General features: G+C 36.2%; 1 protein-coding gene across 1 annotated transcript in view; it reads left to right on the top strand.

Annotated features, from left to right (window-relative positions):
• Nucleotides 1-2,776: 2,776 nt before the first annotated feature.
• The window catches only part of LOC120626564 (inaD-like protein), a 232,822-nt gene continuing 207,734 nt past the window's right edge, over nt 2,777-27,864 (top strand). Inside the window, exon 1 of the mRNA XM_039894120.1 lies at nt 2,777-3,008. The gene's annotated coding sequence lies outside the window, so the exon portion shown is untranslated. The remainder of the gene's footprint in view (nt 3,009-27,864) is intronic.

The following is a 27,864-nucleotide window of genomic DNA, read 5'->3' as shown; positions in this document are numbered from 1 at the left end:
AGCCTATAACAGTCTATTGATGGCTTAAAGGGCTAAGGATGGATGGTGATAGTTGATTGTAGTAGTAACACAGAGCCTGCTGCCCGTACCCCGTAATGTTCCCTTAGTCGCCGCGTACGACACCCGCGGGAAAATGCATCTGCCGTCACCACACAGTATTCCATTATGTATAAAAGTATAAACGTGACGTAACGTAAACGGCTGTAGCCTAGTGGGAGGAGCTCGACTTCACTTTCGGGGGGCGTAGTTCGAATCCCAGCACGCACCTCCAAACGTCTAAGTTATGTGCGTTTTAAGTAATTCAAATATTACTTGCTTCAACGGTCAAATTCAATGCATGGCTGAGAATTACACATAATGTTCTCAAAGGTGTGTGGAGTCCACCAATCCGCACTGGGCCAGCGTGGTGGACTACGGCCTTAACCCCTTGTCATTGTGGGAGGAGAACCGTGCCCTGTAGTCAGTGGCGTGCATTGGTTATGCAGAAGATATGAAATGAAGAAAATCTCCAGTAAGAGTTATAAAAAACTTAAGGATAGGCATTGCAAGAGTAATAAAAAGCCTTAAGTAATTATACCTCGTACTGGTGATTTTCTTCATTTTATATCTACTGCATACTCTGCGCATACCCTCTATGCACGCCACTGCCTGTAGTTGACCGGTAATATAATGTGTTAATATAATGATGATGATATTGCTAGAAGCTGTTATAAGCACCATTGTTACCAAATTATAATAACGGTTAAAGTTTAGGCATGATTATTAAACTTTATAAAACTATTCAAACCTATTACTATGATAAATTATAAGTACCTGCTTTAAATAAATCAAAAGTAAAGTATTAGTATGAAAAATGTTTACCTAGTAGGTAACTAAGATAAATCTCGAGGAACCTACAAAGTAAATAAATAACTTCTAAATATGTGCACGGTATTTTATTTATGTGAGCCTAACCCAATATTTCTAAAAATATTGAAAAACGTTACAACGTGCTCTGGAAGGCATATGTACCTATTGGTGAGTCGTTAATTTGATTGTAAAATTAGTCTCTCGTAACCTATTATAATATATAACCTATTATAAAATTGTTACATTGACGACTTTGCTGCTGGTAAGTTATGATGCAGAGTCTAAGATGTAACGGGCTAGGAGTATGGTGGATATATTAAAATCGGTTTCTACGCGACATCGTACTGGAACGCTAATTCGCTTAGCGGTACCTCTTTGTCGAAAGGGTGATAACTAGCCACGGCGGAAGTCTCCCTCCAGACATAATCATAACACGCAAATACCCATCCTTTGAAAGTTGGCTTGGTACTTGTTTAGAGTCAATAGAAACACGCAAACAATATCTGTATACATCCAACGTTGTTTTCATGAAATGGAAATAGAATTTTGTTTACGTCATTCAATGTTAACCGTATATTTCGGCCGGGACACGGAAAGCTTTACGAGGGAATATTAAGTAGTTAAAAGGTACGGTCATTGTCCCAAGCTTTACTTTATCGTCCTTTAGGAAAGGGGTGTTTTCGGTGGTTTTTATTTAGACGGTTGGTTTCTGTACCTTTTTATAAACGGTAATTTTTTTTTCATAGTTACTCTGCAGTCTAATGTCTACTTATGATAGTTTAACTGTAATAAAGAAAAATAAGCGCGTGATGTGCGTAAGCGGTTATAGCCCAGTGGGTAGGACTTCGACTTCACTTTCGGAGGGTCGAGTTCGAACCCCAGCGCGCACCTCTAACTTTTCTAAGTCATGTGCGTTTTAACCAATTAAATATACCTTGGTTCAACAGTGAAGGAAAACATCGTAAAGTAACCTGCATGCCTGAGAGTTCTCCATAATATTCTCGAAATCCATGTTTGTGGAATCCACTAATCCGCACTGGGCCAGCGTGGTGGACTACGGCCTTAAACCCTTCTCATTTTGGGAGGAGATCAGTGCCCGGTGGTGGGCCGGTAATGGGTTGACATGATGATAAAAGAAAAAAAATATTATTTTAATCTAATGAACTTAAAATATCATTTGTTTAACGATGGAGGAAAACTTCGAGAGTTCTGAATAACCTTCTGCAAGGTGTGCGTCTCCTAAATTCTCCTCATTCTGAGCCCTGGCCCTGTAGTGACGACCTTCCTGGCGAAATGGTTAGCGCTGTGAATTTACGTAGTAGGTCCCGGTTTCGATTCCCGGAATTCAGCATTTAATATTTCTGAATTTTCTCTGGTCTGGGCTGGTTCAGGAGGCTGTTGCGATTTAATGTTCAAATAGCTAGATGGCGATGTGTGTACTGTAAAAATAAAGACAAACATAAGCCGATTCATAAAACCCAAACACTTCTCCATTTTTTAATTCTTACACGTACTGTCCCAAAAAGTTATTCTCGAAAGAATAATTTAAGTCTTCCTAACTGAGAAGTTCCATAGTTTTTCTAACTATTTAAAACATTAGATTGTTTTCACGGGTCCCTAATTCTTCGTTACGTTGTGACGTCACAAATTGTAGTATACGAATGTGAAACGTCATGCCTATTTAAAGTAAGAATCAGATTTAGGTTAGGTTCGTTTAGCTTTCTTACAGCTTATAAATTAGAGCTATTTCAATAAAGTTCGACAATTAACTTCGATTTTGTGTGAACCCAGCCGTGAACTCACAGAAACCCCTGACTGGTCACAAGTTCGAACGCCCCGCGTTTTCACAGGCCGTTTTGTCATCGATTTCCCAAAGCGCATGTCAGCTTTCCCGCCATTTCGCCAGTGTCCCGCGGTCATTGTTGCTGTACGCACGTCGCGAAAACGCAACTCGGTTTCCCAAAAAAAATAGTAGTAAAATCAATTCTTAAATACGGATTCGTATATTAAACAGCAGTTAGATAAATTAGTTTTAGAAGGTTTAATAGATACGTAATATAAATAAATTTTCTGATAAGAGTAAAAGTTGTGGAGCGATTATTGGTGTCTTAGATTTTTCGGCTACGTTTTTCGTTTGTTATAAAGATCGATAAACACAAGTGAGTATTAAAAATATGTTATATAGCCACATTTAGTAATATTTAAGGTTTTTTTTGCGTCTACTTATTCATAATGATTTTATACGTTTTATTATCTGTGATTATGTTATCTTTAATGGATCGGATACAGTATGCCATATAAGTTTAGGATGAGAGGGTTTGTGTGTGGAATGTCTGTTAATATTCCTTTAAAACTTCAGGGCTAATTATCATACGGTTTTTGTATAACATAGATAAACCTCAGAGAGTATGTATATGTTTACGTTTTAAAATCGCCGAGAGATGATGGGTAGTTGTAGGGTTTGTCAAAAATAAAAAAATAATTTTTCTCCTTATGATACTAGAAATCATTGCAGCTGCGTTAATACTAGTTTACCATTTGTTATGAAATAATTACATAACTTAGTGGGAAGGCCCTCTTTTGCTTAGATATAAGAAAACATTCGCAGCGATCCAACAATAGACAAAAGCTTAATAATTCGCACACATCTGGCCATTATGTTACAACAAACATAAACAATTAACTATAAAAAAAAGAAAGAGTTTTCATAATATAGTCTAATTTAAGTAGGTACTTTAACTTTTTATAACTTACGTATTAAATGGGTTTTATAACTTACGTATCTAGGTATGCCCCGCTGTTTCTTCAGAATTAAATAAATAAGATTAGGCCATATATAGCCTTTTGGAACATCTTTTGTCTGTACCACCGGTTCAGAATGCAGATTATATTAGAAAATAAACCTGTCTGCCTTAATTTTTATAAAGTCAGATATACCTAAAATAATATTTCCCCAGCTAAAAAGTATACGCACTTAACTATTACGAAGTCGAAGCTGTAAGGTACTAAGCGATTAGTACTTCTAAATAGGTATACGTAGTATTTGTGTACATTCTATTAGTTTAATTATTGTTTTTACAGATTTAGATGAATAAAATGGAAAAAGCCTTCAATTAAAATGTGATTACCAAATTTATAACAACGTTATAATTTTCATTTTTTCATTTTAGCAACTTTGCATTTACCTACATTTAGCTACACCCCGTTGGGGTGCAGCTTTAACATTAAAATTATTTCAACATTATTAATTAGTTATATAAAAATAATATTAATAAATTGATTACGAAAATTAAGCCTAAAAGGTTGTCTGGACGAGATTGCTTCAAGCGACTTAATTCTTGATTCGAGCATACAACTTACTTAATTCTAGATTCAGCATATAACCAACTTAATTCTAGATTCCAGCATACAACTTACTTAATTCTAGATCCAGCATATAACCAACTTAATTCTAGATTCCCTCATATGACTTAAATAATTCTAGATTCAGCATATAACCAACTTAATTCTAGATTCCAGCATATGACTTACTTAATTCTAGATCCAGCATATAACCAACTTAATTCTAGATTCCAGCACTACTTACTTAATTCTAGACATATACTCCTTTGCGCATATAAAACGTGTAAATCAAAACCGAAATAATACTTCACAGGCTTTATAGGTTATAGGTCTCTGACACTTATTTCTTAATAAATAAAAAAAAATGAATGCCTGAAACTGAAATCTTAATAGTTTTTGAATAAACCACTGCCAAGGGTTTTACTGAAACAAATCATATAGCCCTAACATCACATGCAAAATTAAAATGATGTGACTCCTGTCACTTTATTAGGTACGCGGTGCGTAGCGTAGGTTCTATGCGCGTGTCGGTCTTTTATCTTCAATAGGGTTGTCATAAGTAAACACTTAGAATTTTTGAATTCGTTTGTATGGTCAAAGAAATATGCTCCTTTTGATTTAGAATTTTTACAGGATGATCCCTTATGAAATATACATATGCGTACTTCAAAATTATTTCGTAATTTTGTTACACAATGTATATTTATTTCCTTTTTTTTGTTTAATTGTTTTTTTCTTTATGTGTAATAGATACTTTTGTATCCATCTAAATTTATTTCAATATAAAGCAAGAGAAGAAAAAAATACAATAATAATAAAATAGAAAATAAGTGCAGGATAAGTAAGTATAGATATCTTTAACGACCCATTACCTGTCTCGAACTGCAAGCAAAGGCAGAAAACAAAAAGTATTATGCCCGATTATATTCTTGGGACAAAATTAACGGAGGTATCCACCTGTCAAAGCAGGCAATAGGGAATATTATAAGCTAAGACAGGGTTTTTTTTTTGCAATAAAAGATAGCCCTTAACTGCAATCTCACCTGGTAAGTGATAATGCAGTCTAAGATGGCAGCGGGCTAACCTGTTAGGGAGTATGGTAGTCATACCGCTTATCGGTTTATACGCGACATCGCTTCGGAACACTAAATCGCTAAGCGCCACGTCTTTGCCGGCTTCCAATTAAGAATAGTATAAATAATTATTTTATAATTAAAAGCGGATAAATTAAAGTTAAATTAAATAAAAAATTGGTTGCCTGTAAAGTCGGTATACGGGCGAAAGTTTTACGTGACAACGACTTTGAGTGGTAAAATAATTTTAATGTGAATATTCATTCGTATAGTAGGAAGAAGGATGAAATAATAGTAACAATTTAAAACATTTATTTATACAAATAATTATATTTAAAACATTAATTTATACAAAGAATCTCGCACTGAATTTCATATTAACAAAATTTTATTTTTACCTTTACACATATACATACGTATTTATATACAAATATACATACAATAACTTGCAATACATTTGCGTACAATGAAACAGCGTTTACTACAAAGGGACGCGTGCCTTTCACTTTTTATGTCTGTCTCTCTCGCTCTTAGGCGGGCGCGTGCCTCTCACTCGCTCTCATTGTGAGCGCATAACGTGAGCGGAGCGTAACGCAGTTTCTTGAAGTGTCACCCGGCAAACCAATTTATAAGACGTTGTCACGTCAAAACCTAAAACACACTTCTAACTAACATCACCAGCAACCTATTACCGGCCAGCTACAAGGCAGATTGATAGACTTCACACGCCTTTGATAACGTTATGGAGAACTCTGGGGCATGCGGGTTTCCTCGCGATATTTCCCTTCACCGTTAAATCAAGTGATATTATAATTTGTGTAAATTAAACCTAAATATACCAACGTTATTTACAAGTACCTAGTTATTTGCTTGTGCAAACATTATACAAGTAAGTAAGTACGTTTTAGCAGTATTTATTCTAAGGGTGTAATTTAGGAAAAGCTGCTAGTTTATCAACCACGACGGGAAGAAAATACCCAAATATAATTCTACCTTTTACTACATGATATTAGTTGTCTAACGTGCTAGTAGAAATGACTTTTTCGTCGTATGCTTCATTACTAAAGGTCATGTCCGGATTCTAGTTCTTTCGTTGCTTAAAAATAAAGCTTAATTTGCTATACTCCGCTAGAAGCAGGATAATTTGTATGGCTTAATTTATAATCTCTTTAGTCATCATACTCCACAAAAAACAGACCTTCGGCAATAAGATGTTTCGCTTCGAGTTAACAATGAATAATTGTTAAGTAAGTGAGTGAAAGACTTGACAACTATTCATTTTAAAGTCAACATCGCTTGAGGATGCTCCGGTGTCGGGGCAAAACGTGCGTAGAGAGTACATATACAATTTTTTCTGCTCTCCCTGCTTAATTTTCCGCAAAGCAGGCGTTACTTTGCGGAGTTCCGCAAAGTAAAGCCTGCTTCTATCCAATACTTCGTAAAGTTTTTATTAGGTACAACCTGCCGTCTGGTTTTATCCTCGGCCTTTTTGATAGCTACTGCTACTGGAAGGCCTGTGCGAATTTAACTGGTCAGACCAGTGACCGTTGCGACCGTTGCCCGACGCCTGTAGAGTAATCTTATCCAGGTTACTGTGCAGGCGTCGGGCAATGTGACCAAAGTAACCAATAACATTCTTGTAACACAATGTGGAAAACCTGGTGTTGATACACTGTTCCAGGATCGATAAATTTGTTCTCATAGTCCATCACTTCATAGTATACATAGTTCAAAATTAAGATATTGTACCTAAGCTTGTGTAATCCCTACTTCCCTACTTATTATTATAAATGTTTGTTTGGTACACTTTCACGCAAAAACTACTTAACCGATACTAATGAAACTTTGTATACATATTCTTGGAGGTGTTAGAAGTAATATAGGATATTTACTTTTTATCCCGACATTAAGCTCGGTTACTTTGGGAGAGGGGATGAAAGTGTTTGACGATTTTATTCCATAACGTAACGTAATTAAAGTATTCAGATACTTTAATTTTTTTAGATCTACAACTAAATTTAATGCCACATCAGAAAACAAAAAACCAACGCAGACGAAGTCGCGGCCAACAGCTAGTAAAATTGGGTTACAACTCGTGTACTTGTCGTGTTTCTTTTCCGGACGAACGGCAGTGATTAGGTAGCCATTAGTAATACGTACAATACTATATTGGAACTTTGGAAGTAAATAGTGGGTATTCATCTCTATAATTTAACTTATTGTCAAGTAAAACATTATTATAGCGGTAATACTTTTTAAGTCTGGTTTTTACATATGTAAAAATTAAACACACCGAGATACTCAATTTGCACACTAGATTTATTATACTAAAATGGTTGTTTCCTATTCGAAGTCACAGCCAAAAGTGCCCTGTGGTGTCATGCCACCCTCATATCAGAGCCGCCATATTTTTCCCATCTTGGTGACCCGATGCTGACGTCACAACCACCGACAAGCTGCCGAGTTGGCGCTTGCTTCGATCTTCGAACATCATCGTGTTGCTAACACAAATCTATCCTGCATCAATAGCACATTCCACTGCTGGGCTCAAGGTCTCTCACAACGTGAGGGTATACCCATAATTACAACGCTGGCCAGTCAGGTTCGTGATCGCAGTAGATGGTAGTAGTACAGAGGATGCTGCTGGAAGTTCTCCGTTATATTCCCTTAGTCGCTTCGTAAGACACCTGTTCGTGTATTATGTGTCGATATATTACAAGGAAGTGTTTATTGCCATATCATTGTCATAAACGTTCGACAATAATCGTAAACGAATTGCTTCAGAACGTTTCTTAAACCTGCGTTAAGGCAGCAGGAGTAAATTTATTTCTCTTTCTCCTATGATTGTGTTTAGCAATTTGATGCTAATTAGCTTTGGGTGATGATAATATTATTACATCTTTTTATAGTTGTAATTGACGGAACAAGCAAAGGTCTTTCCTAATGGTTTCCTTTCTAATTATAATTCTTTTTATTATTTCTTATTGCGTGAGATTTTATGATACACTTCTAAATTCTAATGGCCACGAAGCGGTGATTGCCAGGACTTCGACTTTCGGGGGGCCGAGTTCGAATCTCAGCACGCATCTCTAACTTTTCTAAGTTATGCGCGTTATGAGCAATTAAATATAACTTGCTTCAACGATAAAGGGAAACGTTAGGAAACCTGCACACCTGAGAGTTCTCTATAATGTTCTCAAAGACGTGTGGTGTCCCACCACTCCGCACTGGGCCAGCGGGATTGACTATGGCCTTTAACCTTTCTCATTGTGGGAGGAAACCCGTGGTCTGTAGTTGGCCGGTAATGGGTTGATATGACGAAAGACCCCTTTATCATATATATATATATATCAATAGTTATATGTATTTGTATGCAAAATATTTATAAGATGCGTTACGCTGTGGAGCGTTCGGAGATAAATGTATCCTATGTCCATTTATAGCGTGTAAGCTCCCTTAAGATCTATTCAACGCTTAAGCCAAATAAACAGACGGACAAACTTTCCCTTACATCTTACTTCCTTAATGCAAAAGTGTGACTTGTGTGATTGTTTATCATACCTTCACGCTCTCAGTAATCAACTAATCTAAAAACTTAATTTTGGAGTTGAAAGGACGTAGAGTAACTTTGGTTACTTCTTTCCCAGGAAAACAAACGGTTTCTTCGGGATTCGGGATTTCTAAGAAACTGTGATAAACGCAGACGAATAACGTGGGCAACAACTATTACCTAATGTTATAGTACAGTGGGCTAGTATTAAATAACACATTCGGGAGGTATACAACGGGTTCCCCGGGCGTCTAACAAAGCCAAAAAGAGTGACATGCCGTGGTGGTTTTTTGTTTGGGTATACCCCTTTAGAGGGAGGAGTCCCACATATCCTCCATCCTGCTCAAGACTCGGAGGTAGCAATAAAGCTTCTCCACCACGCCAAAAAAAAAAGTATTATATAGCACAATGCAGAAGTACGGATTAAACAGCAATAGAACGTATAAGTACCTATTGTGCAAAAAAAACTTCCTTAATACAACGTCTTTAGATATTCCCGTTTCTGTAGGACCACTCTCGGATGGTGGAAATTTATTGTGCAATTTTCAAAGAACTACCTTAACTTCTGAAAAGACTTTTAGAGAAACACTTTAAAATAGCTCGATAAGATGCATAAAATAAACAGTATCCAATAGTTCGGTTCAGCGATTTAGCGATGCAAAGTTAACTTAAATAGTTTTATGTTTTATTCCACTACAAGTTAGCCCTTGACTGCAATCATAATTGCACGGCTAGCATGGGCAGGAGACCATTATCTCCCCGGGGAAAGGATAAAAAATGATCTTGTCCCACAGCTTTATCAACTTTAATAGCACACGTGGAAATAATATTCAAATAAAATCCATATCGTCTAGTGTAGACCTCAACCCACGATTAATAACAAAATTACTGCAACAAAATCGGTCTAAACTAAGGACAGTTGAAGGTATGATAACAGGGCACTGCCCACTAAACCAACACCTTTCATTTTAGGTATAACTGACAGTCCTCTCTGCAGAGCATGCATGGAGACGGAAGAAACACCGATACACGTAATGCTCCAATGCAATGGAGTAGCAGAACAACGCGCAGCACACCTTGGCTCCTCAGCAACGCTCGATGAAGCATTCGGCGACCTGGGCGGCCTGCTAAGTTTCTGGAGTGAGCTCGGCTGGCTGGAGTGATCCAGCGGGGAGCCGCATCAGTGGCCATACGTACAACGGACGGTCCCAGACCAACCAAGTGCGGAAAAGGCCCAGGAACAGAAGAAGTAGAAGAAACGGGGGTAAACTTCTCCCATTCCATGTTCCCGTGCTCTAGCAGTTGGACATGTTATTTATATCCCTCGTCAGCGGGTATAATCGGGGGATATAATTTTGGTCATTTGTCTGGGCAATTCCTGCTGGTGGTCTGGTAAATGATGAAGCAGTCATGCAGATGGTAGCAGGCTAACTTGATTGGGGTACGACGACGGACAAGGTAATGCCTAAGTAACGCTGATCACAGAAGATTCCTAGGCAAGATTTTCATTAGGCAACTCATTTAACCTAAGTTGTCTATGGTTCTTGCCAGGTTTGGCATTTTGTGTTTGTGTTATCATATTTTACAGTTTTCGTATTGATTTAAGGTTATTAAAAAAAAAAATCCGAATTTTTATTTTTTTAATGTCAGGTGTCAGTTGACGAGTCCACTAAACTTTATATAAGTTAGTGAGTGTGGCTTGGATGAGGGCACTATAACTCACATTATTTTTGACTGTCCCAAACATACCTATCCACTCCTACCTATGACGTTCTTTCTCCCACGTGTTAAATGTTGTTTAATAAACATTAACATTAACATTAGTGTTTATTGTAGATTTTTATGTAAATATGAAGAAAGTAATAAAATTAAAGTATACTATATATAAAGTTCCATATTAAAGCGTATTCATATTTGTGTATTTGTTGCTGTAACAAGCTAATCACAACTATTTCTTTCTAGGTACACATTCAAAATTAACTTTTTATTAGTTTCACCGATCTATCTCCTTTGTTTCTTCTCGATCTACAAGACATTGACGACGTACCTTGTGCTCAATTGGCACAGACAAAAGGCATAAACAAGATTGAATTGAATTATATAACACTATCTTTTACCCGCGGCTTCGCTCGTAATTTGAAAAACTTTTCCAGGAGGAATAGGACACCGATCATGAATACAGAACAGTGCACTATTTCAGGACGCTTGTTTCTTCTTTATTATGCGTCTTTACAACTATTTCTATGCCAAAAACAAAGTTGTTTGCGTAACTTTGTTAGGACGTGAATGAAGGACGATTTTTCATGTTTTTTTAATGTTCCTGTAAACCACCCTTATGGGAATTAGATGTTTATCCAGGACCAAAAGTAGCTCATTTTACTCTGCGTCCTCTCAACTGTTCGTTTGTTCGTTTGTTTGCCGGATTGGTGCATCGGATTGATGTGATTTTTTGCATAGCATTCGCGTTTATAATATTATAGTATAGTATATATACATAGACACATGTATAGTATATATACATGTACACAGTGCGACACATGCGACATAGCCGTGCTATGTCGCATGTGTCGCACTGGTTTACTGTCAATAATTTACTTTTAAATGCTAAAAAAAACGAAGTGTGTGGAATTTATTTCGCCAAATGTAAAGAAAGTTAATAACAATATAATAATAAATGGATAATCACTAAAAATGGAAGATTCCACAGTTTTTCTGGGCATGACCTTAGATTGCAAGCTTCAGTGGGGTACCCATATAGATACACTAGCAGGTAAACTAAGCTCGGCTGCCTACGCCGTCAGGAAAATTAGACAGATTACTGACGTAGAAACAGCAAGACTTGTTTACTTTGCGAACTTTCATAGTGTGATGTCTTACGGGATCTTATTATGGGACAAAGCTGCTGATATTGAAACTATATTCATATTGCAGAAAAGAGCTGTACGGTCAATATATAAACTTAAATCACGTGAATCCCTCCGTGAAAAATTTAAAGAAATAAGTATCCTTACGGTAGCCTCACAATATATTTATAACAATATAGTATTTGTAAGACAACATATTAGTCTTTATAAACAAAAAGTGGATATAAACAGTCGACTTACAAGAAATGGTCATAAATTAGTGACATCTGCATATCGTCTGCGAAAGGTGGAGAAGTCATTTGTGGGACTGAGTATACGCTTTTATAATATGATTCCTAAGGTAATTTTGGACTTACCAATGCATAAGTTTAAAGAATGTGTTAAACACATTTATTACAGCGAGGTTATTATACAATTGATGAATTTCTTAATGACATGGTTGCTTGGAAGCATCCGGCTCCGCTTTCATCTCTCACAAGATAGAAAAGAATTTTGAAATGTAAAATGTGAATTGTTAATGTTGGAAAAGAGCAACTGCTGAGTTTCTTGCCGGCTTCTTCTCGGTAGAATCTGCCTTCCGAGACGGTGGTAGAGTCACCACACACAGACAGACTTGACGTTTCAAAAGTGCTTATATTAGGCCTACTTGAAATAAATGAATTTTGAATTTTGAATTTTTGAATTTTATAGTTTTAACATGATACTGAAGGCAATATTAGATCTACCTTTACCTAAGTTTGAACAATATATTAAAACACATTTTATGAATCGTGGTTACTACACGATTGATGAATTCCTTAACGACAAGGCTGGTTGGAAGCAGGCCACTCCGCTCTCATCTCTCACAAGATAGAACAATTCTAAAGATAAAATGATGAAACTATAAAATGATATTGGAAAAGAGCAATTTGCCGAGTTCCTTGCCGGCTCTTCTCGGTACAATCTGCCTTCCGAACCGACTGACTTGAAGTTTCAAAAGTGCTTATAAACTAGGTCTACTTGAAATAAATGGATTTTGAATTTTGAATTTGAATTTACGATCCGCCGAAATGGTGTCGTAACATGAAACGGCGCCTAGCGTCGTTAGATATCACATAAGAATTCGTGAAACGTTTTTTTCTCTAGGAATCACCTAAATAACTAGGCACCCGATTAAGGCGATTCCTAGGTTCAGTGAAAACAGGCAAAAGTGGTAATAAAATAGCAAAATCTCTGTCCGTTGCTAGTTATATCAAAATGTTAGGTTAGGCAACGCTTCTGTGTATATATGAACTGCACGCCACTGCCCACCAGACCAGTCGAGAGAAAAATCAGAAATAGTCCCCGCCGGAGATCGATTATGGTACCTCCACAGTCCACTTAAAAGACCAACAGCGCTCACAACTTTTCAAGGGAGGCCTTTTTTTTTCACTCCAATACTTGTTTACCTTTTATATATGCCAGGAAGAATAAACCAAAGTAAACACCATCAAAGTGAGTCCTCCAGCAAACATAATAAACATATTCTTGTAAATTACACTCTTTAAAAAAAATCTTTTCCACAATTTATTCTTGAACATTAAAGCGTAGATAACGTTAGCATGACTTGACAGGCAATCGGGTGACGTCATCCATCGTAATAACTTTCAGAGGGCCCGGGTGATAAATTTGCATTACACTTCTTTGTTGTAAACACTGGAAGATTACCGAGGATTTTGTTATAATAACCTGCTAGTGACTAGCGGTGATAGCCCAGTGGATAAGACTTTGGGTTTCCCTTAGGAGGGACAGAGTTCGATCCCGGCACGCACCTCTTACTTTTCGGAGTCATGTTCGCTTCAAGCAATGAGATATTATTGGATAGAAGCAGGCGTTACTTTGCGGAATTCCATCTATCTATGTATATAAAAGAGAAAGTCTGTGGGTATGTTCCGTATAGGCTCCGAAACGGCTGGACCGTTTTCAATGAAACTTTCAGGGAATCTCCGGATTGACCTGGCGAGTAATCCTGTAAAGTTTGGTGACTATCGGAGCACTCCTATTTTTGAACTGTCACACTGTCAAATACAGATTTTATTTACTATGATGATATTCTATTGTTGGGTGTACATGGGTGTAGATAATGATCTTCACCCGCTCGAGAAGAGAATAGAAGAGAATGCATACGGAGAGAAATAAATGATTTAATATATTATAAGACTTCAATTAAAAATTTAATGAAGTAAGTTTATTGTTTAAATAAAATAAAGCAAAATCGAGCTCGGCGAAGCGGGCTGGGTACGCTAGTATATTATGAAAATTAAGCTTACTCTGCTATAAGTACTCCGCGAACAGCAGGAGAATCTGTAGGGTGTAATTCATAATTTCTTCAATCTTACACTTAAAACTTAACCTAAGAAGGTTCCCAACGCGCCCTGGTCTAAGAAGAAACAGTAAATATTAAGAAATGAAAAAGAAATAGAATGGTACCTGCGTTAAAATGTACGGTGTAATTGCGGTGTGATACGATTTGAATGTAACGGAACGTTAAGTGAATCAAATTGTAACTACGTACGCGTATAACCCGCTTTGTAACGTAAACTTTTGCAACTATTGCGTGGCTGCGTTTACATTTAGCAGATTTATATGAATTCTGTTCAATACTTTGAAAAAATCAATCATTATTTTCTACATTCTTTTTTTTACATTCACGTCACTTCTCAGAGAATTGCGTGTAAAAAAAGTCCAGACAACTTATCATGTTCAAAACGTAAACGGCATTGACTTTCTAAATAATTTGTGATTTAAAGAAGCGGAAGTCTATTATATAAAAACAAACAAACTGTCATCCTAATGAAGAACCTTTATCTCCTACGGATAAAGCTTAGATTCGCGTACCTAATTGTAACTAGAATTTCGAAACTGTGTTTTCTCGTGACTTTTTGTCAGTGTTTTTGGATCATTTCTTCGTGTCGTTTTCAGAATTATATCTACTATTATTTGGATGAATAACTATTGTAAGTGAGTATTTGCTGCCCATTTCAATCACGTTGCACTGAATTTGTACAGAAATCACATAAAACTGGCTAAAACGGGCTAAAACATCGTGTCGGTATTTGATAAAAATACAACGATATTCTTATATCCATACACTAAGCTACACATGCATGCATTTTTGTTTTATCCAGTTGAAATAGAACTGAGATAGAATTACTTCTTTACTTGTGCCTGTGTGGCGCTTTACATTTTTTCGTTCTACGTATCTGTAAAAGGACCTTTTTCCGCGGTGAAAACCTCTTTAAGCCTTTATGTGTCCCTAGCTGCTCGACGCCATGAATTTCCCGCTACGTTTCTGTAATGCCTCTACTTTCAAACGATCTCCCTGGCCAGTGTTTTATGTTAATTGTATCGCTATAGCTGCCTCGTTGTTAGCCATGTTCAACTACGCATAACAAAGACCTGAGTTCGATTCCTGGATTGGTTAAAAATTCCAATTAGCGGCCCGGAGTATTGAAATTGGTTGTGTCCATCCCTGTGCCTGGCTTAGTTATACAGATTGAACCAGCTAGGGTCTTTGCTCTTAAATTTTTTTTAATGACAATCACAGAATTAGGAACATACAGAAACCGTATACACGATTAATATTAAAGAATCGAATACTAATCCACTTAAGTAGTGTTTCTCGAGCAGGCGGTTAGTTACTTCATTAATTAAGCAGTTGACAGAAGGTAATTATTTTACCTTTAATGTTCCAAACGCTTACCATAAAATTGGGAAAAGTTTGTGAGCTAGACATATTTCGCGTTTTCACTGTTTTTGGACACTATGTACTGCATACAATAATGACTGAACGGCGGTTGTGTAAGTTCATAATGGTGTGGTATAAAAAAACACCCGGCTAACTTTTTTATACCAGGTCAGTAAGTTCATGAATTTAGGTAACACCATCATATCAATACAATGTTAAAAGTGTAAAATAACGGATATAAAAAATTATAGTAATAAAAAGTTATTAAAATAAGAGTAAATAAAAAGTTAGATCCAAACTTTATCACATTAACCTCCGTATTAAATAGTGAAAAATGTAAATGATTGGTTTTATTTTGAAAAATCTTTTGGACACTAAAACCGCAAAGAGTCTGAACCAAGCTCGGAGGAATACGATAACTTTCATGAACTAAGTTTAGTGCGCTGAAATTTTAATTAGTTTTCCGAGCTTCAGTTAATTTATGAACCCTGAAAGATTACAAAGTAGGTAAGTATCTTGATTTATAGCCAATTCTAAGACTGCCTTATATAAGAAAAAGCTTGACGTGCCATGAGATAATTTAGGGTAGAAATAATAAGGGGGAAATGACCAATCTATTATTACTTATGTAAATCATCTTACTTTGTTTATGTATACTAGCTTCTGCCCGCGACTTCGTCTGCGTGGACTTCAGAATTGTTACTAAAGCTTTTTAATCTTACCACGGGAACTATTTGTGAGATCGATATAGAAATTATAAAGTACTTGTCTTTTTCCATAGCATAGGTGGCTTGCATACCATATTTCAAAGATGTCTGCCCGCGGCTTAGCTCGTAAACAATTTTCAATTTTCCATCGGGAACTACTTAAGGAATCGGGATAAAAGGTAGCCTATGTTTTTTTTCCATGTCAAAGGCTACATGCATACCAATTTCATCCAAATCCGTTCAGCCGTTTTTGCGTTATTGAGTAGCAAACATCCACACTTTCACATTTATAATATCAGTAGGAAGTAGGATAACATCTAACTTTTTACGTTGGACGTCCATTGATTGATGATAATGAGAATAGATATATCTAGATTATGGATCTTACAAATAAACGTGGTATAGCGTTTATTTGTAAGACGCTTAATAGTTTTGTAGCGTTTTGTCACGCGTCTACTTGAGCACCTTTGAAATGTCACACCGAGACAAAATACTGAATATATGACGTTATTCCACGGTTATGTATAAGGTCCATAATTTTTATTAAAAATTAAATCCGTTAAAATGCGGACATATTAAAAAAAAAAATCGTAAAGCGTCGCGTCGCTACTTCAAAGTTACAATCGTCTATTCAATTAGACCTGTCACGCAGGTAAAAGATTTTTTAATATTAGTTAAATAAATATGCTACGACAATACACACATGACACATCGCCAACTAGCCCCAAAGTAAGCGTAGCTTGTGTTATGGGTACTAAAATGACTGATGAATATTTTTATGAATAATATACATAAATACTTATACTATACATATAAACACCCAGACACTGAAAAACATTCATGCTCATCACACAAACATTTTCCAGTAGTGGGAATCGAACCCACGGCCTCGGGCTCAGAATGCAGAGTCGCTGTAAACTGCGCCAATCGGCCGTCAAGTTATTCTTGATATATAATCTTAGTTAACACTTTCAACAAATAAACTAATTAGTTGAATCTTCTTCAAACTATTGGACTATTATTCTTCTGATTGAAGTAATAATTGAACCCAAATTAAATGACATAAAATTGAAACAAGCAACACTCGGTTCAAATATGTTGGTCATATTTTTAACATTAAACTTTCTTTAATATTTCATTTTTAAACTACTACCAGTTCGGAAGGGGTCATATGTCATAGAGAAGTGGCGCAAGGAACTCCAGAGCAATCTTTTGAATATCATGTTATACTAAATAGAATTACAATAGTTTCTTTGTTGCTTTGTAAACATAATATATGTCAAATTATTATCATTGAATCAATTGACTACACAAATACTGCCAAATAATAACACAGAATTTAATTACGAAATGTGTGTGCTGTACTGTGCAAATATTGTAGTATATATGCACAGTAATTAACTTCACTATGTCGGCCATTATATTCTAAGACACGCATTCTAATTAAACTCTTTATCTTATTTCTTTAAAAGAGGAATTCTTGTATATATATAATTGGAATCTCGGAATCGGCTCCAACGATTTCGGGGGAGATAAATCGATCTAGCTAGGATTCATTTTTAGAAAATGTTATTATATTTGTGTTTTCCGGTAATAACCGATTTGGCGCAACGTAGTTGCAAGGGTCAGCTAGTTTTTACCTATACCACAACATTAACATATATAAAATATAATAAAAACAGAAACATATCGAAAGAAGTAGAATACGATAGGCGGCCTTATCGCTTTATAGCGATCTCAGCCATGCAACCTTCGAATCAGGAAAAATAGGAAAATGAGAATAGACTGCTGGTGGTACAAATTTTTAAAATACATACATTCTAATAACTACATACTAATACATAAACTAGTGTACACAAATATATCAAAAGTACATAATATAATTGATAAATAAATGTAGAAATAAACTAATAACTAATAATAACAACGCTTACATATTTAAATACTTTAACATACAATAAATAAGTAAATATATACATGCTATTAGTCGTCGACAATATAATGGGTCTTTATTGCTTTTTTTAAATATCGCCAGTGATTTGGATCGCCGTCTTCTTCTTTTGCTTTCGCCGTTAAAAGAATGTCAAACGATAGTCAAGTAATCAAAAGTATTATATACTACCTGAAAACAAATGAATGCATGAAATCACCCGTTCCGCCTAAGGATGTGGGTATATTTTCAGCGTAGTCGTTTTGACGAATGACGATGAAGACATAAGATAGGACATTAGGTACGTTACTGTATTGATTTTCAAACTCTGCAACTGAGTTGTGTCCAGAGGTCTTTGATTAGCTGGATACACGTCTATACACCTGGTGAGAGGTATACTTAAGTACAATCATCCAGCATCTTTGGACCCTACGTCAAGTGGTCTAAGAAATATTTGACTTTGATTTACCTCTTTCCGAACTACGTGCCCTGTATATTGCCAGTTTCGCAAATCGTTGAACTATTTCAATAATCTCATACCAACCACATAAGCCCATGGGTGATAACGACCAACGAGAGAAACTTCGAATAGATCTGTTTCCTCAGCTAAGTGGTCCTTTATCTTTATTAGATAAGAGGCAAGCGTCTAGTACTTAAAATTCATTAGGCTAGGTAGGTTAGGTATGTCTAACGGTTTAGTTCGGAATAGCAGATTTATCGAAAATATTCCGACATGGAATTCAACACTTGCTCTTTTCTAACATCAAAATTTTACAATTTGACATGTACTATTCTATCTTGCGAGAGATGAGAAAGATGTAGAAGATAAAAAGAAGGAAAAGAAGAAAGTAGAAACATACAGATTAAATTGTATTGTCCTCTTTGTGATACGTGTGTTTTATCACATTTAATCATATTCATTTGTAGCGGTGATAGCCCTGTGGGTAGGACTTCGACTTCACTTTCGGGGGGCCGAGTTCTAATCCTAGCACGCACTAACTTTTCTAAGTTATGTACGTTTTAAGCATTAAAAATATTACGTGCTTCATGCCTGCATGGCTGAGAGTTCTATTATACATAATGTTCTCAAAGGTGCGTGGAGTCCAGCAATCCACACTGGGCCAGCGGGGCGGACCCGTGGTTAACCCCTTCTCATTGTGGGAGGAGACCGTGCCTTTTAGTGTGCCGGTAATGGGTTGATATGATGATGATGATTTATTTGTAGGTTGCCGTGTGGGTGGACATATAACCAGTGGCGTGCATTGGGTTTCTTACCAGGGTATGCATACAGCAGGAAAATTGCTGTAAAATGGAAAAAATCCTCCTCTTATAAGGGCTATGTTTAAATTTTAAGGTATGCAGTGCTTTTGTGCGTGTATCAAGTGCACGCCACTGCATATAACATAAGACCAATCAGTTTCTTGATACAAGCGTGTTGAATTTTTATAGCTAGCGGTAAGAGTATAATATAACTGCCATATCCCTAGTCCGTTACCATCTAAAACTGCATCATTGCAGGTCCACTTGTGCCGGCAGGTGAAATCCAGTCAACGGCTAACGCTGTAGTGAAATAAAAAAAAAAACAGGTACGAAATTACCACCAAAATCACATCATAAAAGCGTGTATATTCTATTTCATAATGTTTATCGCACCTTTCGCAGCGGGTCACGTTTGTTAACTTGAAAACTCACACGAGGGTACTCTACGTGTGACTAATTTGTGAACGTTGTCATGCTGCTCTATAATTGTTTATGCACAATTTGCTGGCGGCCGGTGACGTGCATCGTGGAGCTTCCAGGCCATTCCATTTCACTGCAGTTTTCGCGCCATAACGATAGGTACGCGGGCAGTTTTAATGTGCAAGCACTGATAGAAATTCAAATGTTAAATCGTTCCGATAGTTGATATGAATAGAATATATACTTTGTATTCCTTTTTATATAGTAGTTCAAATTCAAATTCAAAACTTCTTTATTCATGTAGGCCTATCACAGGCACTTATGAGGCGTTCATACATATAATAATATGTTTACATAATTGTATGGGGATGGTGATAACTTCGTTTGCCAACCTAAACCTAAAGCTACGAGGATTCCAAACGCGCCCTGGTCTAAGAAGAGCCCACAACTAACTTAGCCGGTTAATTTTTTTTTTGTTATCACCATCTCACAGTAAAAGTACCAGTACTTTATACTTGGCACCGATTTAAAATGTTGCAGAAAATATTTATTTCTTGCCCTTTAGTTGTATAACAAAGTCGCTTCATATTGTTAAAAAAAAATCTTTCACGCATTTTAGTGGGTAGATTTGCTATCATATCTTAGTTACAATAGCCGAAACTCAACTGCTCATAACCTTCTACTAAATACTTTTCCTGAAGCCGGGCGTTAATGCTTGAGGAGTTCTCCCGGCACTTCACCATCAGCTTTTTATTGAGACAAGCATAAATAGCTTACCTACTATAAACCGTAACCTCACCTGCGCGTGGTGCACCTTGCCAATTTGCAAACGAGGCTCTGACGAACACTGGGGACCAGTGTTCGTCAGAGCCTTCAGCAGAGAGTGCAGCAGAGAGTGTTCTTTAGGGGTCGTTGTGTTTCGATATCGCACAACATAGTCCCGATGGTATCTGGCTTCTTGGTAGGATTCATTCACGGATCCGCCTGGCTAGCGACCACACTCCAGTCGGAAAGCACTTGTCTGTGAGCTGGAGAGCCGGTATGTCCCCCTTAAAAGCCGGCAACGCATCCGTGGCTCCTCTGGTGCTGCAGATGTTTATGGGCACCGGTGATTACTTAACATCAGGTGACCCACCTACTCGTTTGCCCGCTATTAATATTTAAAAAAAAAATCAAACCAGTGCAATACTTATTATTCTGTAGTTCACCGGAATAACACAACACCATCCGTTTAATAATTTAAATGACCATCTGTAGTCTTCATCTGCTGTATTACGGTCTGCAGTGCGTGGTTGGTGGTGCTATTACTGATTTTCATTACATAAGTTTAAATAATGTATAAAACACATTAAATACATCGAGGTTACTGTACTATAGATGAATTTCTTAATGGCAAGGTTGCCTGGAAGCAAGCCGCTCCGATTTCATCTCACACAAGATAGAACAAAGATTGTTATATTGTAAAACGACGTTGGAAAAGAGCAACTGCTGAGTTTCTTGCCGGCTTCTTATCGGTATCGGTGGTAGAGTCACTATAAACAGACAGGCTTGACGTTTCAAAAGTGCTTATATTAGGCCTACTTTAAATAAATGAATTTTAAAATTTTGAAAAGTGTCTGGGTGCTTATATGTATATTAGAAGTAATTATGTACCTATATTATTTATTAAAAATATTCATCAGTCATCTAAGTACCCATAACACAAGCTACGATTTCTTTGGGGCTTAACACTTACGCTTCAAATTGATAAACACAGGGCGGCACTTTGCAGGAACTACCCCTCGCATACCCTGCGAAGCGTTGCCCTGTTTATAGGCGATGTGTTCTACTTACCATCAGGTGGGACATCTTGGTTCGTCATTTATTACTATAAAAAAATCGGTTTTTACTCGGCATCATACCGGAACGCTAAATCGTTCGGCGGCACGTCTTTGTCCGTGGTAAGTCCTTTAAACCTACCAGTTCAGAGGTAATTTGGAAACCATAAATTCCCAAATAGCCCCGTCGAGAAACGAACTCGGGGAATCGCATAAAACCAAAGCCCTCACTACTACGCCAGCGTGGTCGACAAAATTATTGCAAAGTATTGCAAATGGAGCGAAAACAAGGCGTTGAAATGTTACAAGGTCAAATGAAATATCATAATAGTATGGTGAGGTCTTTACTTGCGCATTTTGAAACAAGTTTTTATTTCTATTCAAACCTCATTTATTGATTCATATTGTAAAACGTCAAAAATAGTTTTTCCTTACTTTTCCAAGACAAATTAATTGAGCTGTAATCCTCTACAAATAAACCTTGTTATGCGGCTCTGCGTTTTCAAAGCAGACGACCAATTTCAAAACCTAATAACTATTTAAACGTTTCCTTCAAAGAAATGTACTTAACCTATGTATGTGGGTCTGTCTTGCAAATTTGCAAAGTATTGCAAATGGAGCAAAAAAACAAGGCGTTGAAATGTTACAAGGTCAAATGAAATATTGTAATAGTATCGTGAGATCTTTACTTGCGCATTCTGAACTAAGTTCTTATTTCTATTCCAACCCCAGTTCTTGATTCATATTGTAAAACGTCAAAAATACTGTTTTTCCTTACTTTTCCATTCCAAATTAACTGAGCTGTAATCCTCTACAAATAAACCTTGTTATGCGGCTCTGCGTTTTCAAAGCAGACGATAAATTTCATAACCTAATAACAATTTATACGACTCATTCCAAGAAATGTACTTAACCTATGTATGTGGGTTTGTCTTGCTCAGTTTTAAGCTACGTTTTTCTTTGCAATAGAATATTAACAAATAGTAAAGAGAGAAAGGAGAGTAAAATAAGCTGCGATAGTCAAATTGTTAGGACTTCGGTGTCACTCTCGTGGATTCGACTTCGAGTTCCGGCACGCGACCTATGTTTCAAAAATATCACTTGCTTTAACGGTGAAGTAAAACATCACGAGAGAACATGCATGCTTGAGAGTTCCCCATAATGAGCTAAAAAGCGTGTGAAGTCCATCAATCCGCACTGGGCCAGCGTGGTGGATTACAACCTAAGCCCTGTTCATTGGCCCGAGAGTTCTCCTTAATGTTCTCAAAGGCTTGTTAAATCCACCAGTTTGCACTGGGCCAGCATGGTGGCTACATGCTAAATCTTCTCTTCTCTTCTCATTGTCCTGTTAATGATGATGATGAAGTAGATTTATACAGAAGTCCAACGAAGCGGTCCATTCAGAGTAATTGTGTGTTAGAGTGAATGAGACACGAGAAATGGCCCCCACTGGCCTCTGAAGTAAGGGTCTTATACAATGTCGCACATGCTGTCTAGACCTTCCGGAATTAACCACCAGATCAAACGTTTCAAACTACTGTATCTCTCCTCTATACTGTGATACTACACTGCGCATCAATATTCGAAGACCGTGTGATCAAATTTTAATACGTCGAATGGTATTCAGTCCATGCTCTTACAGTTGGCAATCGAATTTGAATTCACACAGTAACAAACGTTATTGGATAAGCTTGTCACTGTGAGGATTTTGCTATCGTCAGTAGAAGCTCTACTGATAGCTCAAATTACAATTCGAAATTCGAATTCAAATCCGAATTTTATATACATACTAGCTGTCGCCCGCGACTTCGTTGCGTTTGTTTTTGAAAGACATGTGGCATTCAATTTAGGTGTAGTTCTACTGATGTTGTTAAGTTGTAAATGATTATAAAAAAAACCTGGAATAGCGTTTAAAACGAAATTTTTCAATTTACATAATAAACAATATCTAAAAATAACTATCTGATCAGTCACAACTCCTATCACTTACTTACAAAGAATAGTAATAGTTAAAGTAAGGATCTATTTAAGAATTTATTTAATTAAATGAGGGGTTTGCTACTGTTAGCTGAGAAGTTCTCTCCTCTATCTCCAATCAGATCTACACGAAATGTGGGTAAAAATAAACAGATATTATAAACACTTTATTACAAAAATAATTATCTAAATCGGATATCATTTGACGGAGTAATGGTGTAAAATCGTCAAACACTTTGATTTTAATAATTTCCTCTCCCAAAAGTTCTTTTGGGAGAGGAAATTATTAACTATTTCGGGATAAAAAGTATCCTACGTTACATCTTATACCTGCAAGTATATGTGTACAAAGGTTCATGATGATCGGTTAAATAGTTTTTGCGTGAAAGCGTTTGTAACGCAAACTTACAATCATATTTATAATATTAAGTAGGGAAGTAGGAAATATGCGTACTTTGTATGTTCTTTTTGACGTTTTGTCGTGGCTATTAGAAGAAGAAAGAGGCATGCAGTTTTTTTGCCGGATTAAGACTTCTGACTTTAAGAGTGTTTTATTTTATAGGTCACCGTTTTATCAGCATTAAAACATTTAAAGAATAAGTAGCGGCTGTTTGAGATTTCATATAGCATTGTTTTTATACAAATTTTCTTCCATTATATATTAACTATGTAATTGAGTATTATGTAAGTTTATAATAGCATAAATTTATATCATAAATATCTATTATAGAATATATAAATTTATATCGGTATTTATGTAGTTAATATGTAAATGTAGTATGTATGTTCATGTTAGTTTATTTATTGTAACATACTTTATGCACCATCCACTTTCCACTTTTTTATCGGCTTCGTACGCTCAGGTTGCCTTTAAAAGATCACTTTTAGTGATTAGTTTACTTTTAGTGGTTTTTAGCCTTTGCAGAAATCAGTACTATTACTGTTTTCCTGTATTTTTCCTATTGTGTTGTGTTGCAATAAAGTTTTTTTTTATATTCTATTCTAATTATAGGACATCGCTTGCAGATATACCTATTATTATTCGAGATTTACCCTCACGTCCGGTTACGAAATAAGTACATATAATGAGCCAAGACAACATTAATATACTTACTTAGATACAGAGAGATTACGAAACGCACCGGACAGAAGATTACACCCCGGCTGGGGAGACCAGACGGCCGGGGGTCAGGGCGACTGGCTTAGAAATCGGCGGACTATTTTAGCCGAGTCCAGCAACACCACTTTCTGCATCTTGCCTGCCAGTGAGCTGCCACGGAATCCCAGTCGCCTAAGATGTTATTATTATTAAATTCTTTATTGCACACACAAAAAGAAATACAATAGATCGAATTAAAAAACTAGTTTAGATTTATTTTTTGTTATAGTAATAATTGTCAGACCGAGCAGATGTGACACCTAAGTAAGTAGTAGTAAGTGGGAAACCATCGCCTATACATGCAACATGCAGCCCTGTGTCTATCAATTTTAGGCGTAGTTGATAAGCCTCATGTGCCTATCATTACACCGGAAACCACGCCCTTCAGACCGGAACACAGCATTGCAACACTGCTGCTTAGCGGAAGAAATTAGCATGCCGATGTTAAGCTGCCGCTTTCAATAAGTTCAAAGTTTATATAAAACGTAAGCTAATAGAAAAACGTATGATAAAAAGGCTTGCGTATGAATTGCTTACTTCATAGCTCAACATTAACTAGACTGAGATGGTGATAACAAAAAAAAACCTGGCTAAGTTTGTTGTGGGCTCTTCTTAGACCAGGGCGCGTTTGGAACCCTCCTAGCTTTAGTTTTAAGTTAACGAATGCAGTTACATAATAAATGTATGAACGTTTCATATGTGCCTGTAATAAGGTCTACATGAATAAAACATTTTTGAATTTGAATTTGATGGTAAAGTCAAAATCAAAGTCAAAGTCAAAGTCAAAGTCGACCCCTAGGGGTCTACGACAACCTGAAAGGGGTCTACGTCAGCGAAAATTTGGGGTCCATGAAATGAAAATGGGTGTCCACGATAGTACCTATTTACTTACATCATACTATCTTGTAATATCAAAACATATACATTATGTATATTTTACATAACAGATACAAAATTTTATTTTGAGTAGTTTTAATTTAAATTTAATTAATTAATGTATAAATTAACATGTGATTTTACTTTAAGTTTTTAACTTTTAAATTCACTACAGTTAGAAATTTACAGAAAATCAATATCAGGTAAGTAGGGGGTCTACCTAACACGGAAAAACATGGCAAGGGGTCTACGACACAAAAAAGTTTGGGGAACTCTGCTCTAACACATAAACTTAAGGACTTTCATACAATATCCCAATCCTCATTTCACCTCTTTGGGATTTAGCCTTTCACATGCATAATGCCAACAATTAACCTACCTTTTATATTTGTACGTTGCTCTAGCTAACTTTACGAAATATAGTTCTTTTCACAGAATTATGAACATACATACTTCTTCTCTTTTTTAATTTTTTATTATTAATGTTTGAATATAATTATTTATCTTGTTTCATATATTATATTATTTTTAAGTAAATATAATTTTTATATATTATATTTATATTGGTAGTTACTTATTTATTTATTGGTCGTCAGTTATAAATATTGTTATATATATATTTATATAAGTTATGAAATATTTTGACGGTCGATTGGCGCAGTTTGCAGCGAGCCTGTTTCTGAGTCCAAGGCCGTGGGTTCGATTCCCACAACTGAAAAATGTTTGTGTGATGAGCATGAATGTTTTTCAGTGTCTGGGTGTTTATATGTATATTATAAGTGTTTATGTATATTAGTCATAAAAAATATTCATCAGTCATCTCAGTACCCATAACACAAGTTACGCTTACTTTGGCTCTAGATGGCGATGTGTGCGTTGTCGTAGTATATAAAAAAAAAAAATTAAAAGAAATTTCTTTTTGGGTATATGTATATATGCACCACCTATTTTCTGTATTTTTTATCTTCGCTATTAGTTGTCTGGAAAAAAATGCTATAAAGCGATAACGCAGAATGGTATACGTTGATTTGTAATACTTTTCTTTTTTTATGTACTTTTTGTGGTGTGCAGTAAAAGTATATTCTCTCATTCAGGCATACATAAACTAATATTGAAGCATCAAAAACCACACCACTTTAGTATTGTTTCTCGAATAAACGGTTAGTCACTTTATACAATTTAGCAGTTGAAAGTAATTTATTATGCTCTAATGTTCTAAAAGTTTACTATAAAATGGGAAAATGAGAAAAGTTTGTGAGCTAGCAACATTCTGCGGGTTGTAAGAGAGACGTGCGCGAGGCGTTTTCACAGTTTTTGGACACAATGCACTGCATACAATCCCTACTAATATTATAAATGTCAATGTAAGTTTGTTTGTTACGCTTTCACGCAAAAGCTACTTAACCAATCCTCATAAAACTTTGTATACATATTCTTGGAAGTGATAGAAGTAATATAGGATAGGACATTAAGCTCGGTTCCTTTTGGAGGGGGGATGAGTGTTTGACGATTTTACACCATAACTCCGACAAATTATACGGGTTTTAATATTTATTTTTGTACTATAGAGGTTACAATATGTGTTTAATTTTGCCCAAACTGTGGTTGGAGATAGAGGACAGAACTCCTCAGCGGACAACAGCAAACCCCTCATTTAAGGCTTAGCGATACTGAATACTTTAAATTTTTTTAGAACTAAATTTAATGCCACATCAAAAAACAAAATCAAACGCAGACGAAGTCGCGGGCAACAGCTAGTAATGGATAAATATTCTGTGAGGGTCTTTTAATAATTTTTACCACCCCTATTCCATTCGTTCAAGGAATATTTATTAAAAAGTAGCCAATAACCACCCCTGTAGAACGTATGCCAACCACTACACCTAGGGAGCGACTTAAATGGACTTTAAACTTTTTCCTTCACCGTCAATACCGGGAAAGTGGCATTACAGGGATGTTAAGTACAATTACCTATTCTGTGACAAGGGTTCTTCTGCCAGTAATTCCATTGAATTATATAACCCCTTCAGTTTTACCACAAGCTGTGCTATTATGGCGATGTTATGTTTTCCACTTGTCGATAAATGTTTCACGGTAATTGGTTTTGTATCGGACATTGGATATATTCATTCCATACCAGTGATAGCTTAGTGGCTGAAATTTAAAGTATGTAATTAACTCCTTCTTTTTTTATCTCTTCTTTAAAGTATGATATTAACTCCTTCTCTTTTTAAACTATGCCAAATCACACACTCCTTCGTATGTCCAAAAATGCAAAAAAAAAGTACAAGTTTCGTCTTCACGTGTTAATTCAAAAAGCAAAATAAATAAATA

Source organism: Pararge aegeria, chromosome 1 (genome assembly GCF_905163445.1).
Source record: "Pararge aegeria chromosome 1, ilParAegt1.1, whole genome shotgun sequence".
In the NCBI taxonomy this organism is placed as follows: Eukaryota; Metazoa; Arthropoda; class Insecta; order Lepidoptera; family Nymphalidae; genus Pararge; species Pararge aegeria.
The sequence above is the reverse complement of the archived record's forward strand: the minus strand, read 5'-3'. Positions and strand labels throughout refer to the sequence as shown.